The sequence below is a fragment of the Monodelphis domestica genome, chromosome 1 (assembly GCF_027887165.1).
Source record: "Monodelphis domestica isolate mMonDom1 chromosome 1, mMonDom1.pri, whole genome shotgun sequence".
NCBI lineage: Eukaryota > Metazoa > Chordata > Mammalia > Didelphimorphia > Didelphidae > Monodelphis > Monodelphis domestica.
This window is the reverse complement of record NC_077227.1, coordinates 271,800,927-271,815,653: the sequence shown is the minus strand read 5'-3', so window position 1 is coordinate 271,815,653 and position 14,727 is coordinate 271,800,927. Positions and strand designations below refer to the sequence as shown.

Sequence of the window (14,727 nt, the reverse complement as noted above, 5' to 3'; positions counted from 1 at the left end):
GAGCCATAAGGAACTGACTTACATACCTCGCAAGCAGGGGCCACCAAGGAGCAGTTAGCTGCGTCCACCTGTTTTGCAAAGATGCAGGTGCTTTCCTTGCGTTTGGCGTTCGCACTCTTTGACTGGGGCTCTTGCTCTTCTGGCCAACTTGGACAGAGGCAGCAGTCCAGTCGCAGCAAAAGCAGTGGAGGGCAGCGTAGCGGTAGCAGCAACAGCAGCAGCGGCAGCAGCAGCAGCACGGTGGACTCACAGCCTTTAGCTCCTGCAGGTTCTTTCAGTCACTGAAGCCCAGCTCACCTCCCCTCCCTTAGAGCAGGAGGCGGACGCCCAGCTGTTCTCTTCTCGTATTGGACCAGAGGGAGCAGATGTTACCCCGTTGCTAGGAGAGTTGCTAGGAGGTGATGACGCCCCTCAGCATCTCAGTGGCAACTTGTGTAGGTTTGATTTTTTGGCCTGGGGTACCCGAGTGGAGCTGGGGCAGGGACCACGGGGTGGTGAAAGAGAATGAAAAGGCAGAGTTGAGAGTAAAGGTAGTGAGTTCCTCTGACGAGGAGGAAATTTAAAGCTGAAAAGCAGAAAGTTGGAGCGGAGATGGAGGAAGAGATTGGATGTTGAAATCAGGCTTAAGGCTGAAAATGCAAGGATCCTAGAGGTTTTTTGTTTGTTTGTTTTTAAATTCAGGGGTCTGGTGGGTAGGAGAATGGGGGAGGGGTGGGAAAACGTACCAGCCTGCTAAAAGATCAAAGAGAAGAGCAATCCTAGAAGTGTCTGGCCTAGCAAAATAGTCAAGAAAACCTGATGCTTCCTCAGCCTCTCACCCGAGGTAGAGGAGTGGGATCATTCCCTCCACCTCTAATTGGAGACAAGAAGTATCTCCTCTCCAGCCTCAGCAGGACCCTGAGTGAGATGCAGAATCCAAAGCTATCCTCTGGGAAAAACTGATTCTGTATCAGCTGCACTATACACCCGGCCCCAGCCGGCGCCTCCTAGGCCCCCAGAGCCCGTTTCTGGGCCTGGAGAGGCTGTCTCTGGGGAGCCCTTCTGTTAAGCTTGAGGAGGAGAGGCGCTGTTCAGAAAAGGTTCAGTCTGGGAGTTTGTCCCAAGTACTGAGGGAGAGGGAGACTGGGCAGGAAGGGAGAGGTAGTGGGGAGGTAAGAGAGGAAGAAAGGGAAGAAGGGTAAAGAGACAGAGAAAAAGGGCAGGGATGAGGGATTTGGTGGGGAGGGCAGTGCCCAGGAAGTAGGGGGTAGTGTGATATCTGGTGAGATAATAAGAGCAGTCAAACTGATTTTCAGGAATTGTTTCTATATCTCCAACATGTAGGAGAAAAAGGAAGATTAAAAAAAGGGAGAGATAGGAGATGGAGACAGAATCAGAAAGACTGAGATAAAAACAGAGACTGGGAGAAGTACAATATGAGAGAAACAGAGAAATAGAGAGAGATAGAGACAGGGGAAGATATAGAGAAAGGCAGAGACCTAATTTCAAGTTCTGGCTTTTTTCACTTATATCACCTCTGTAACCATTAATCTTCTCATCTGTAAAATATGACCAATACTACTAAGCATCTTGCATAATGGATAGAGTGCAGAGCTTGGAGTCAAGAAGATCCAAACTTGGAAACTGACTCTTAATAGCACTGGGACCCTGAGCAGATCATTTAACCTCAGTTCTCCATCTAGAAAATGGGGATAATAATAGGACTTGCCTCACAAGGCTGTTGCTAAGATCAAGTGAAAGGATTTATACAAAGTGTGTTGCCAGCCTTTCAGTGCTATATAAATGTCAGTTATTATTGTTATTATTATCATTCACAATGCCCCAGACAGTGCTGCAATAACTGGCAAAGGTCCAGAGGCTATTAGAATACTAGCTGGAAATTATTACCACCACTAAAAAGTGCTTCCCTTTCCCCTCCCCAACCATTTCCTTCAACGTGTCTGAGAAGAAAAAGAAGAGATGAATTGTAAGGGTTGTCATGGAAGCAAATCAGATCTTGCTCCTGATATTCTTCTTTACCTTCCCATCCCCAGGAAAATACGTTTAGGACTCAGTTTCTCAGACTAAGTCTACTTTGTTTCCCATGTGCTAGCTAGCTCTGACTATAACACTATTAAGAAAAAAACCCTAGGACTTCAAAGGAGGAGCCCAGAGTCTACCTTATGTGGTGTTAGAATGGCAGCAAAAGTATCATTAAAAATGCTTTTGGAACACAGCCCTTGCCCAAAGTAGCTGCCCTACAGCATGGGAAATATATTACTGTCATGCTGCCTGGAATCCCACCAATTAGAGATGCATTTGTGTTATCCTTTTTCAAAGTACAGATACCCCATCCATACCAGTGAGTTGCTAGAACTGGAAGAATTGTAGTCCTTCACATATTCGTGAAAATTCTACTAACCCATTGCATTTTTCCTAATACCTAAGTAAGGTAATAGATTTTTAAATTTAATATTTTCATCAATTAACATGTAAAAACAATTTTAACAATTTTTGAGTTCCAAATTCTCCCCTCCTTCCCTTCCCCCTCGTTGAGAAGGAAAGCAATTTGATAGAGGTTATATATATGCAGTTTTGCAAAATATATTGCCACATCAGTCATGTTGTGAAAGAAAATACAGATGAAACTAAGTATGCTTCAGTATACATTCAGACTCCCTCAGTTCTTTCTCTGGAGATGGATAGCATTTTTGATGAAAGTCTTTAGGAATTGTCTTGAATCATTGTAATGAGGAAAATAGCTAAGTTATTCACAGTTGATCATTGTACCCCATTGCTATTACTGTTACAATGATCTCCAGATTCTGCTCATTGCATTTCGCATCAGTTCATGTACTTCTTTCTAGGTTTTTCTGAGAAAATCTTTTTATTAATTTCTTATAGAATTGTGGAAATGGACATGTTTAAGGTAATAGGAGGGTAGAGGATATAGAGATAATTTTGTAGACTGTAAAAGTAGCTAAAAGTCTCCATGAAGTTATTCAGGATTACAACTAAGTGGAGGGTAAAAAGAGCAACAATAAAAAGAAGTGAGAGGACATTTAAACCTCTATAGAATTTAGCCTGAGCTTATTGGCCTGGGAGGCCTAATATTAGCTGAAATTTGAAGTGGATTCTCAAAATATCTGTCCTGACCCCTAAGAGGGTAAGTGAAAAGACACAGGGTGGGGGTGGGAAAGTTGAGATCAATGAAAAGGTGACTAGAATCCTAGAAGTGCCATTTATTAGCCTTTGAGGTCCCTCACTATGGTGTGAATTTAAATGCACTTACCCCTCAACTCTACCTCTTAAAATCTCTTGATTCTCTGAGGACTCAGCTCAAGGGCCATTTCTTTTCTAATTTTGTTGTTCAGTCATGTCAGATTGTTCATGGCCCAGTGGACCATAGGTATCCATGGGGTTTTTCTTGGCAAAGATAGTGGAGTAGTTTATTTCCTCCTCTGTGTGTCTTTGCTAAATTCTACTCCCTCAACCCAGATAAGCAGACACACATTTAGGGATCTCCTCTCACATGACTTAGTATTTACCTACCTCAAAGTTTTATTTGCCATTAGAGGATAAGCTCCTTGAAAGCAAAGAATGGCTTTGGTTTTCTTTGTTTTGCCAATGTTACACACTGCATTTTAGACAGTTTAAAAATTCATCTGATGAACTGAATTATATAGTATGTAGTTCATGTAAAAGTCAACGATCTCTACCAAGCTCTCACTCCCTTTCATGAGTGAGGTCCCCCAAAGCTTGTCTACATCTCCATTTAGAGTTCTAGGTGTACTGCAAAAGGGTCTCTGAAGTGATCCTTTACTATAGTCAGCTCAAATTCCCATCCATATGACCCTCCCCTCCATTATAGTTAACAATTAGTCAGCCTTTAATAGGTTTTAGAAAGGGGGTATTTACTATGACAATATATTAAGGATTGTTTGGTTTTTGGTTGTTTTTTTTTTTAACCACCAAAAGCCTCTCTATCATACTCTTACATAGGTATACACAAAGTCCAAGGAAAAATGAGTTTCATATGCTTGGAGAGAACATAAGGAAAGGTAGCAACTCACAGATCTTGGTTGCCAGAAGTCCTTTTCTCTTAAGCACAGTGATCCTTCATCAAGTCTGTCCTTGTTTCCCAATGCAGACACAACCACCACCACTACAGGCCAACAGAAATGATGTTAGAATGCTAATAAGAAAGTGGGAGATCTAAAATCATATGAACCCTTCCAAGTTCCAAAAGTCTTCCTCCAATCAAGGAATGGAAGACCTTACCAAAGTCAAATCCAAATTCTTTCCCAACTTAAATGATTCCTTCTGATAAGGTGCAGCTAAAACGCTATTCTTGCTCTAAGTTCTGTAATTAATTCATTTTTAGCTATCTTCTTAATTAATAGATAACCCCAAATTTATAGACAATTTGACTTTCCACAACTGTTTTTGGCAGTTTTTGTGAGGAAGATAGTTTTCCTCAGCCACAGACAAATGTAGAGGTAATATTTTTTTTGACTTGGCATAACCAGTTCCATTTTGTTTTGATCTTCCATTTTGTGAATCATTTTCCCTATTGGGTTATTTTTCTGTAATCTCTTCAATAATAAGATAAGCACTTGTATGGTATAATTTCATAAAGAACATATGTATGTTCCTAAATAGCTGATCAGCATTTGTGTCCCCCTGATAAGAAAGCTCACCAATGACAGATTATTGTAAACAATTTAGTTTTCTCTTATTATCAGCTTATATAACAATTCAAATTATGAGAGAAACAAATTACAAAATAAATCACACATCAGAACTTGGGGATAACTATTGAATGCCCATAGTGAGAAATATAAAAACCCACCAGAGGCCCAGTCCTTTGGCCTGCTCCTGGCTCAAGACTAAGACAGTTTCTTGTGCTCTACACTCAAAAGTCTCAAGCACCGTATATTCTCTTGAGACCAATTATGATTGACAGAAATGTGCCAGAATGCCACATACTTTAGGAAAGAGACATCTCCAGCAGGGCAGAAAGGGAACCATAACTCATAGTTTCTAGTAGGACCTTTAGTAGTCAGGTGGATGGCTTGCTCCTTAGAGGGGTTGATGTTTGTATTATTGATTAGATAATAAAAAGAAATTGCATATGCACTGATGAGTGTAAGGCTAATTTAGTGTTCCAGTAGTACTTACTGGGAGGGTGGTAAATCAGCATTTGTAGAGATCAGCTTAGTTGAGTAAGCCAGTAATCATGCACCTACCATCATGTACCTACCACAGTTACAAGTTTGTTCAACCTATCCAAATCCAAGAACACAATTCTCATAACAAGTTTATTTTTCACACTTACTCTATGACTTATAAATGAGATTGATTGGTATTGAGTAAATCAATCACTCTACCCTTCCAATTATCCAGTTTTAAAGCTCTGATTTAGCTCATAATCAACTGAGACAGGGGCTGTTCCTGCAAGCTCATATATACAACAGAGTTAGGGCTGGATAGTGTAGTAACGAAAGTGCTGGAAATGGCAGAAGAGTTGGGTTCCCTTTTTGTGCTCTACTACTGACCGTTTATAAGTCATTACATTTCTTGGAATCTCAAATTCCTTTCTATAAAAGGGAAATACCAGAATGTACCATTGGCATTGCAGGCTCTGTTAATGGAGATGTAAGCAGATCCAAACTTGTTGTTGTACAATCATTTCAGTCATGTCTAACTCTTCATGACCCCATTTGGGGCTTTCTTGGAAAAGATACTGGAATGGTTTGCCATTTCTTTCTCCACCTCATTTTATAAATGAGGAAACTAAGACAAATAAGTTAAGTGACTTGCCAATGGTCATACAGATAATAAGTGTCTGAGACCACATTTGCATTCAGATCTTCCTAACTCAAGGTCCAATTCTCTATCCACTGTGCCTTCAAGCTGCTCCCAGACAAACCCAGAATTCACTAATTTGGTAAAGCCTTTTATTTAGATTTTCTGTGACTGCTTTTAGAGGCTTCTGAGAAGAGTGGTTCTTCCTCACTCCCAGAAAGTCAGTCCCAGAGAAGACCCAACCACCAGATTTCTGGCTTCCATAGCCTCCAATGCTTTCTCCATTGATGACCTGTTAAGGACAAGATCCTCTAATTTCTTTGACAGAACTTTCTCCAATCATGGATATTCTACCTATACTTACTCCGTAATAGTTAGCATACTCCTCCCCCATTTTGTACTTTCTCTACCTGAGAGATTTTGAATCTGCCTGCTGCTGATGTACAAACTTGCTTCCTCACTCCCAGCCACTTGCTTCTATATTTCTATTTACTTCAACCCAAACACAATAATGTTCCACTCTAGATCTGCCTACCTATTTTCACTGTGCTTCTGGAATTCCTGCTCCATAGGTAAGAAATTTCTTTTTATTTTAACTTCTTTCTTTCTCACTTCTTCTATCTTCTGATTCTCAGTGAGAGAAGCTCTCCCTTGAGCTCTCCCTTGATGACATTATTTCCTTTACCACAGTTTCCACTACTGGTTATACTTTTGATTGAATTTTGATTATCCACACATACCATAGTAGTCCCCAAGTCTAACCTGGACCCTCTTCTCTTTTCCCTATAAACTATCTCATCTGTGAGGTCAGCTTCTATTGGTTCATGATTACTAGATCTAGAGAGCTAGCTTTTATCTTTCTAATGAGCTACAATCAATCCTACATCACCAAATACCATTTTTTTAAGGTTGAGTCTTCCTATCTCTCCCAGGCTGGAAGTATAGTGGCCATTCACAAGTTTGATCCCAGTAGTGATCAATATGGAAGTTTTAAAATGCTCTAATTTTCCAACCTGGGAAGATTCACCCCTCTTTTCCCAGCTTGATGACACTCCACTCCCCAAGGACTTATCATATTGGTGTAAGATTCGATACAGACCCCTGAATCTTTTTAGTTTTTTTTATAGCTCAGAACCCCAAATTAAAATGATCCACCAGCCTCAACTTCCTCCAGCAAGAGTGATTAGAGGTATGTAAGACCATGCTTAGCACCAACTACCTTTTGTACTTCTGAAACTAGATGTAGGCATCTCCAACTCAGTATGTTCAAAACAGAACTTGTTACCTTTCTTTCCAAATCCTCCTCTCTTCCAAACTTCTCTATTACTGTTAAGGTGCCACCGTCTTCCCATGCTGACAAGTGGAATGTCTTCCCCAACTCCTCTCTCTAACCTACCTTGTATTTATCAAATCTATTGCCAAATCTTGCAATTTTTACCTCTGCACTCTCACATGTGTCCTCTTCACTCACACAAGGACCACCCTTAAAGGCCCTTATCACATATTTCCCAGACTATTGCAATAGGCTTCTAATTTCATCTACTTTCCTCTGGTCTTTCCCCATTCTAATGCTGCTTTTACTCAACTGCCAAAGTGATTTTTCTAAAACCCAAGTCTGGCCATGTCATCCCCACCCTACTCAATAAGACCCAGTGGCTCCCTATTACAACCATGATGAAATATCAAATCCTCTGCTTGGCATTTAATATAAATTTATAAATTGTTTCCTTCCTACAGTTCCAATCTTCATATACTTTTCTCCCATTCTCAAAGTCTATGATCCAGTTACAGTAGCTTATTTGCTGTTTCTTAAATGCAATACTTCAAAGTCTGTTCTCTGTAGTTTTGCACTGGCTGTCTCCAATGCCAGGAATGCTCTCTCTCCTTGTCTTTGGTTCTTGCAATTTCTGAATTCCTTCAAGTTTCACAGAAAATCTAATTTGAAGGAAACATTTGTGATTCCCTTAGTGTCTTCTCCTCTGAAGTTATTATTTAGATGGTGTCCCCTTCATTAAAATGTAATGTCCTTGAGTTTTTACCTACGTTTATATTCTTAGGACTTATCATACAGTAAGCCTATAATTGCTTAATAAATGACTTTTGATTGATTTACAAAGTCATGAACACTTGTTTGAAACTTTGTATTTTCTAGTGCAGAGTATGGCCCCTTCACATATCCTGGAAGTAGGTTTCTGCCTCCAAGATTACTTGATTGTTTTAGCACTGTTGTGGAATAGACTATTGTGAGAAAAAAAAAAGCTCCACTTTTACTAGTTTGTGAAAGGAAACTATAGAACCTTTTGACTCTTTCACCATTTTGCCTTTAAGGAAAGTTAGACTCGGCTTGGAATCATGAATTATTATGTGTTCACAGGCTGAAGCATGGGAATCATATACTCTTTTTTTCTTATAATCTGTCTTAGAATCAATACTAAATATCACTTCAAAGGCTAAGTAGGGTAGGGGCTAGGAAATGGGATTAGGGGATTTGTGCAGGATCACATAGCTAGGAAGTATATGAGTTCAGATTTGAACCCAGGCCCCCCTGTTTCCAGACTTAGACTTTTAAACCACTCAGCCACCTAGGTGTCCCTAGGGAATGATTTACTTTTAGCCAACAACTAGCCTTGGGAGAGGGGAACCACATGGCTCAGTCCCCCAAAGATGGGAGCTTCTTAATCTAAGAGATGAAATTAGTTTCAAGAATCCATATAATCCATATTGGAAAAATGGAGTGGAACATAAGCTTTCAAAAATGTGCCCGCTATGAACATCATCTAAGTAGCAGATGTATCTGGATATCTGTTTTTGGGAAAGAGTTGAAAATTTCTCTTTAGAGGATCCCTTTCTAGCAACTCCAATTTCAAATATTTGGGGGAATGTGACATTCTGTGGAGAAGAGGAAGGTTTCCTGAGCAACAATCCAATCCAAAAAAAATATTAAGCACCTACTATGTGCCAAGCACTGTGTTGAGTGCTGGGATACAATAATAAAAATAAAGGCAGTCCCTACCTACAAGAAGCTCACAATAAAAAGTGGGAAATAACACATAAGGAGAGGCAAGAAAGAGGAGGTGAAGGGAAGGAATATGAGATAGCAGGGGTACCCCATGTTGGGGGTAACTTTTTCCATGGAGTTGAAACCAAGAAATACAATGGGTACTAAGTGGAATAAAATGAGTCTGGATTCTGATCTCTCTAAAGAAAGGCACTGAGAGGAGGTTGGTACTCCACCCTTCAGTCTTCCATTCAGAGGGTAGAGGGGGCTGAGGGAGACACTGTCAGTCAGAGCTTGAGTTAGTAGCATGGTGGTGAGTTTAGAAGTGATGTATCAAGTTCAGTGGATTAAAACATTGCAGTAGATGCAAAGTAAGAATTTATAACACTTAGAGAGAAAAGAGTATTATACATGTAATCCATGGTGCAAGAGACTATAGCCAAAATATAGAAGAGTAAAGGACATAGACATTGTCCTCTGTTATTTTGTTATTGTTCAGTCATTTCAGTCATGTTCAACTTTCTGCCATCCCATTTGGCATTTTCTTGCTAAAGATACTGAAATGGTTCACCATTTCCTTATCCAGCTCATTTCATAGATGAGGAAACTCAGGCAAACAGGGTAAAGTGACTTTTCCAGGGTCACAAAACTAAGTAAATCTCTGAGGCTTGATTTAAATTAAAAAAGATAAATCTTCCTGACTCCAGGCCCAGCATTCTGTTCCCTGTCCTCCAATACTACTGTGAGTTTTGCAGACAATATGCATCCAGTAGGAAGTGGTTTGTCTCTTCTGCAACCCCTTACTGTATTTCCTCTCCAGGGAGATTCCATAAGCTCAGAATCTCTGAGATGAAAATGAATGGGAGGAATGTAAGGGTGTTTCCTGATTGGCCTTCCCAAATACATTTCCCTTCTAAGGGCGTCTAAATCAGAGGTAGCAAACAGGTAATGTGGCCCACAAAACTCCCTGGTGCAACAGAAACAGATTAAAACATAATGAGAAAATATTTAACAAAATAAATTTAAAATGCACTAAAATAGATAGCACTGAATTTTAAAACTAAGTCAATATACAGCCCACAGGGACCCTCATATATAGATAAATGGTTCCTGTTCCAATTGTTTTTGACATCAATAAGCTAAACTGGTTGGCATTTTGATTCTGGAGAACTTCAGGATTCTGAGGAAAGGGGGACTCTCCCAAAGGGGGAAATAAGTCCAGCACTCTAACCACTGCTCTCCTTAGCTACTTAAATATGATGCAAAGCACCTAAAGAATAAATAGGGTCAGTTACAATGCTAGGAAGAGAAAACAAATTTAAAACTCCTGTTTTTATCAAATTTCATATGGGTAACTTTAGGTGAATGACTTAGAAAATATTCTTTTCTGAGGGTGTTTAAAATTCGTCAATATGATATGGTTAATTTTTAAAATAATATTTGTGTACTAAGAGGTTAAGAAAAATCTTTCACTAAGCTTTTTCTGATTTTTAAAAATTAAATATTAAAATGCCATTAAATCCAAATTAGGATTCATCTAAGTTTTAATCTTGCTGCAAACAAATCTTACTACTCCCTTGAGAGAATCACAGATTTAATGCTAATCCCATCTGCTGTCTTATATCTATTTACTAAAAAGAATGAGATATTTTTTATTACAGGAGAATGCAAAAGAAATATCACTGAAATTCATCAAAACTACAGAACTTCATCCCAAGCCTTCCATTTGAAACATGTTACCACATCTCAGTGGAAGAGCCCAAGGGAAGCTTCAGTGAAACAGAGAAACTTAGAAGAATTATAATATGATTTTTATGGCATTAATAAAATGTCTGCTTAAGAATGTTAGGATGAAAAGATGCATCAGGAACCAGAGAAATAGTATTGCATTTCTCAATTATTTTGACTTTTAGAATGAGTGTTAAGAATAGATAGATATGATTGTGCTCAATCAGTGCCAAGAATGTGCAACCTTCTGCCAAATTGCATACTTGGGCCAAATTTTAAAGGAATCCACAACAGATGTCTTCTATAGACTAATATTCTGAAAATCTCTTCCTTGTGCATAATTCCATATTGGCACAAATTAAAAATATTCTCTTTACATATGCATGTCTGTCATCCTTGGGACACATGCACATGTGTAAATGTTCCAATCTGAGGAGGTTATGGGCTCAAAAATAGAGACAAGAATTGTGATGGATGTGGTGCTAGACAGGAAGACCTAAGTTCAAATTTAGCCTCTGACGTTTTACTATCAGTCACCTTGGGCAAGTAGTTTAAAGTTTCAAGTCATTCCCTTAGGTTTCTCTACTAATTCGTAGATGGTTGAAATCTTCATTGGTGGAGGTAGTTCCTGTCTTATGTGATGCTGAAAAAGCCATAGATCTTTCATGTGCACATATTTTTTTATCACTTTGCTCAATGATTTTGGAAATATGATCCTGAGACTGCTTTTACAACCTGTCGAGAGGGAGAGAATCTAAATTAATGAAGGTCAGCAGTGAGAATGCTCAATGTATATGAAGGATGGCATATGAGAAATGATTCTCTCTGTTCTCCCATAAGTGTTTCTGTAGACTAATTTTCACATTATTCAAATTAGTTCAACATTTTTTAAAAGTGAAGTTATGCAAGCATGGAGGAAATTAGCATATTTTCTTGCAAAATCCTATAGAAATAAGCTTAAAGTAAATGTTTCAAAAGATTAAAAGTAACAACTCATAATTGTCAAAACTGACAGGTTTTTCTCTATCCTCACCATCTTTTTCCACCTTTATCATTTAACATTATTACTGCTCTCTCCTGTAAGTTTTTAATGATTCTTCTCTCTTTTCATTTTTTGCTTGTCTGACTATTCTTTTGCATTCTTCTTTGCTAGATCATTATCCATATTCAAATCTCTACTCTTTTAAAAAATTTTTATTTAATTGATTAATTTAGAGTATTTTTCCAGGATTACAAAAATCATGTTCTTTTCCTCCCCTCTCCCAACACCCTCCCATAGCCAATGCGCAATTCCACTGGGTTTTACATGTGTCTCTGATCAAAATCTATTTCCATATTATTGATATTTGCATTAGAGTGATGATTTAGGATTTATTGACCCATGTGATCAAGCAGTTGTTTTTCTTTTGTGTTTCTACTCCCACAGATCTTCCTCTGAATGTGGACAATGTTCTTTCTCATAAGTTCTTTAGAATTGTCCTGGGTCATTACATTGCTTCTAGTAGAGAAGTCAATTGTACCACAGTGTATCAGTCTCTGTGTACTATGTTCTCCTGGTTCTGCTCCTTTCATTCTGCATCAATTCCTGGACGTCTTTCCAGTTCACATGGAATTCCTCCAGTTCATTATTCCTTTGAGCACAATAGTATTCCATTACCAACAGATACCACAATTTGTTCAGTCATTCCCCACTTGAAGGGCATCTCCTTATTTTCCAATTTTTTTCCACCACAAAGAGTGCAGGTATGAATATTCTTGTACAAGTCTTTTTCCTTATGATCTCTTTGGGGTACAAATGCAGCAGTGGTATGGTTGGATCAAAGGGTAGGCAGTCTTTTAGCCCCCTTTGGACATAGTTCCAAATTGTCTTCCAGAATGTTTGGATCAATTCACAATTCCATCAGCAATGCATTAAAATCTCCCAATTTTGCCACATCCCCTCCAACATTTATTACTTTCCTTTGCTGTCATGTTAGCCAATCTGCTAGGTGTGAAGTGGTACATCAGAGTTGTTTTGATTTGCATTTCTCTGATTATAAGAGATTTAGAACACTTTTTCATGTGCTTATTAATAGTTTTGATTTCTTTATCTGAAAATTGCCTATTTGTGTCCCTTGCCCATTTATCAATTGGGGAAATGGCTTGGTGTTTTTGTACAATCAATTTAGCACTTCATAAATTTGAGTAATTAGCCCTTTGTCAGAGTTTTTAGTTATGAAGATTTTTTCCCAATTTGTTGCTTCCCTTCTAACTTTAGTTGCATTGGTTTTGTTTGTGCAAAACTTTTTAATTTAATGTAATCAAAATTATTTTATATTTTGTGATTTTTTCTAACTCTTGCTTGGTCTTAAAATCTTTCCTTTCCCAAAGATATGACATGTATACTATTCTGTGTTCACTTATTTACTTATAGTTTCCTTCTTTATATTCAAGTCATTCACCCATTCTGAGTTTATCTTGGTGTAGGGTGTGAGATACTGATCTAACCCTAATATCTCCCATACTGTTTTCCAATTTTCCCAGCAGTTTTTGTCAAATATTGGATTTTTGTCCCAAGAGATGGGATCTTTGGGTTTATCATGGACTGTCTTACTGAGGTCACTTACCCCGTCTATTCCACTGATCCTCCTGTCTGACTCTTAGCAAATTTCTACTTTTTAGATTGGTGAATTCATAAGCTCAGGGTTCAATAATTATCCCTTTGAAGACAACATCTTCTGGCTCTCCAGAGTGCCAGTATGATCTAACTGCTTCCTAAATATTCCAAACTGGCTACCAGGTTGACATCTAAAACTCAACATATCCATAATTGAGTTCATTATCTTTCTTCTCAAACCCAACTTTCTTCTGAAATGCTTTATGTGCACTACCTTATGTGATATTCACATGAACCTATGAGGTAAATAGTATAATGCAAATAGTATCCCCTTTTTTTATAGATGAGGAAACTGAGACATATAATGGTTAAGATTTTCCCCAACTTATATGGCTGGTAAGTAATCAAGATGGAACTTCCAACTTCAAGCCCAGAACTCTTCCATTATAGAATGCTGCCTCTGAATCAACAAAGGATCCTTTGATCTACCTTTAACTGTCTTTTATTCCCTTTCTCTCTTCTTCCAAAATTCTCAAATTGCTATTTCATATTTGCCCAAGAGCACACTAAAGCTGAAGCGTAAGTACTTTGGATGTATAATGAGAAGACAGGGATCTGAAAAATACCCTGATGCTAGGGAAGATTAAAGAGAAAAGCAATAGCAAAGGATAAGATGAATAGCAGCATGGAAACAACAAACATGGACAAATATCAAAAAATAGTGAAGGACAAAAAGGCCTGGCACATTATGATCCATATGGTCATGAAGGGTCAGATTCAACTGAATGACTGAACAAGGAAACACATAAACAAGCTCATTAGCTATGTTTGTAAATAAAATCAAATAGACTTGACAAAGGACTTACTGGGTTCTTCCCAAGAGGAAGCGGTCAGAAATTTAGCACTAAACATTTAGAAATCAATTTTGGCTGCTCACTCTCTGGATTTCAGATACTCCTATATAGCTGAGATTGCTGGATAAGTGACTTCCAAAGAAACAAGATGCTATCTATATATTTTAAATGCAAAACTATTACCAGCCCAAGAATCTTTCTCTTCTCCCACATTTCCAGCTAGGTTCTTAACTGTTCATGTGTGCACTACACAAAAATAAATGCCACCTCTCCAATTTGATTCTCATGATAAACATAATGGACCACACATGCTATTCATACACAGCTACTTTGCTTGTACCTACAGTTGGCATGGTTGAACTTGAGTTTTTTGTCTGTTCTAAAATAAGCAAAATTTCAAAATCCAGTCCCTTAAAATTGCATGTTAATGCTTCAAAATTGAATCTTCTTAACATTAAAAAAGTTAAAAACAGATTTTCACACATATACATGCAAGCCATCTGCTTCAACTTTATTGATAAAACCAGCAACCACCATTTTGCAAAATATAAATGTTTTCAGTTTGGAACTGTCATAGTCTGGGTGCAGTAGACATTGGTACAAGTTAAGCTAGATACCTGCTCTAACATAACTTCATATATTTATGTTTTTAATAAAATACAATCAATTTTTACATTCAAGAATCTTAATCACACTAGAGATATTTTTGGAATCTGCTCCAGTGTGCTTTCTGACCTTTGTATTAAACTGAAGATCTATTTCAA

At 38.2% G+C, this 14,727-nt stretch overlaps 1 long non-coding RNA gene across 1 annotated transcript in view; it reads right to left on the bottom strand.

Annotated features, from left to right (window-relative positions):
• Positions 1-932, bottom strand: part of LOC103098192 (uncharacterized) — a 51,251-nt gene extending 50,319 nt beyond the window's left edge. The window contains exon 1 of the long non-coding RNA XR_457418.2: positions 27-932. This is a non-coding gene — a long non-coding RNA (uncharacterized LOC103098192). The remainder of the gene's footprint in view (positions 1-26) is intronic.
• Positions 933-14,727: the final 13,795 nt, after the last annotated feature.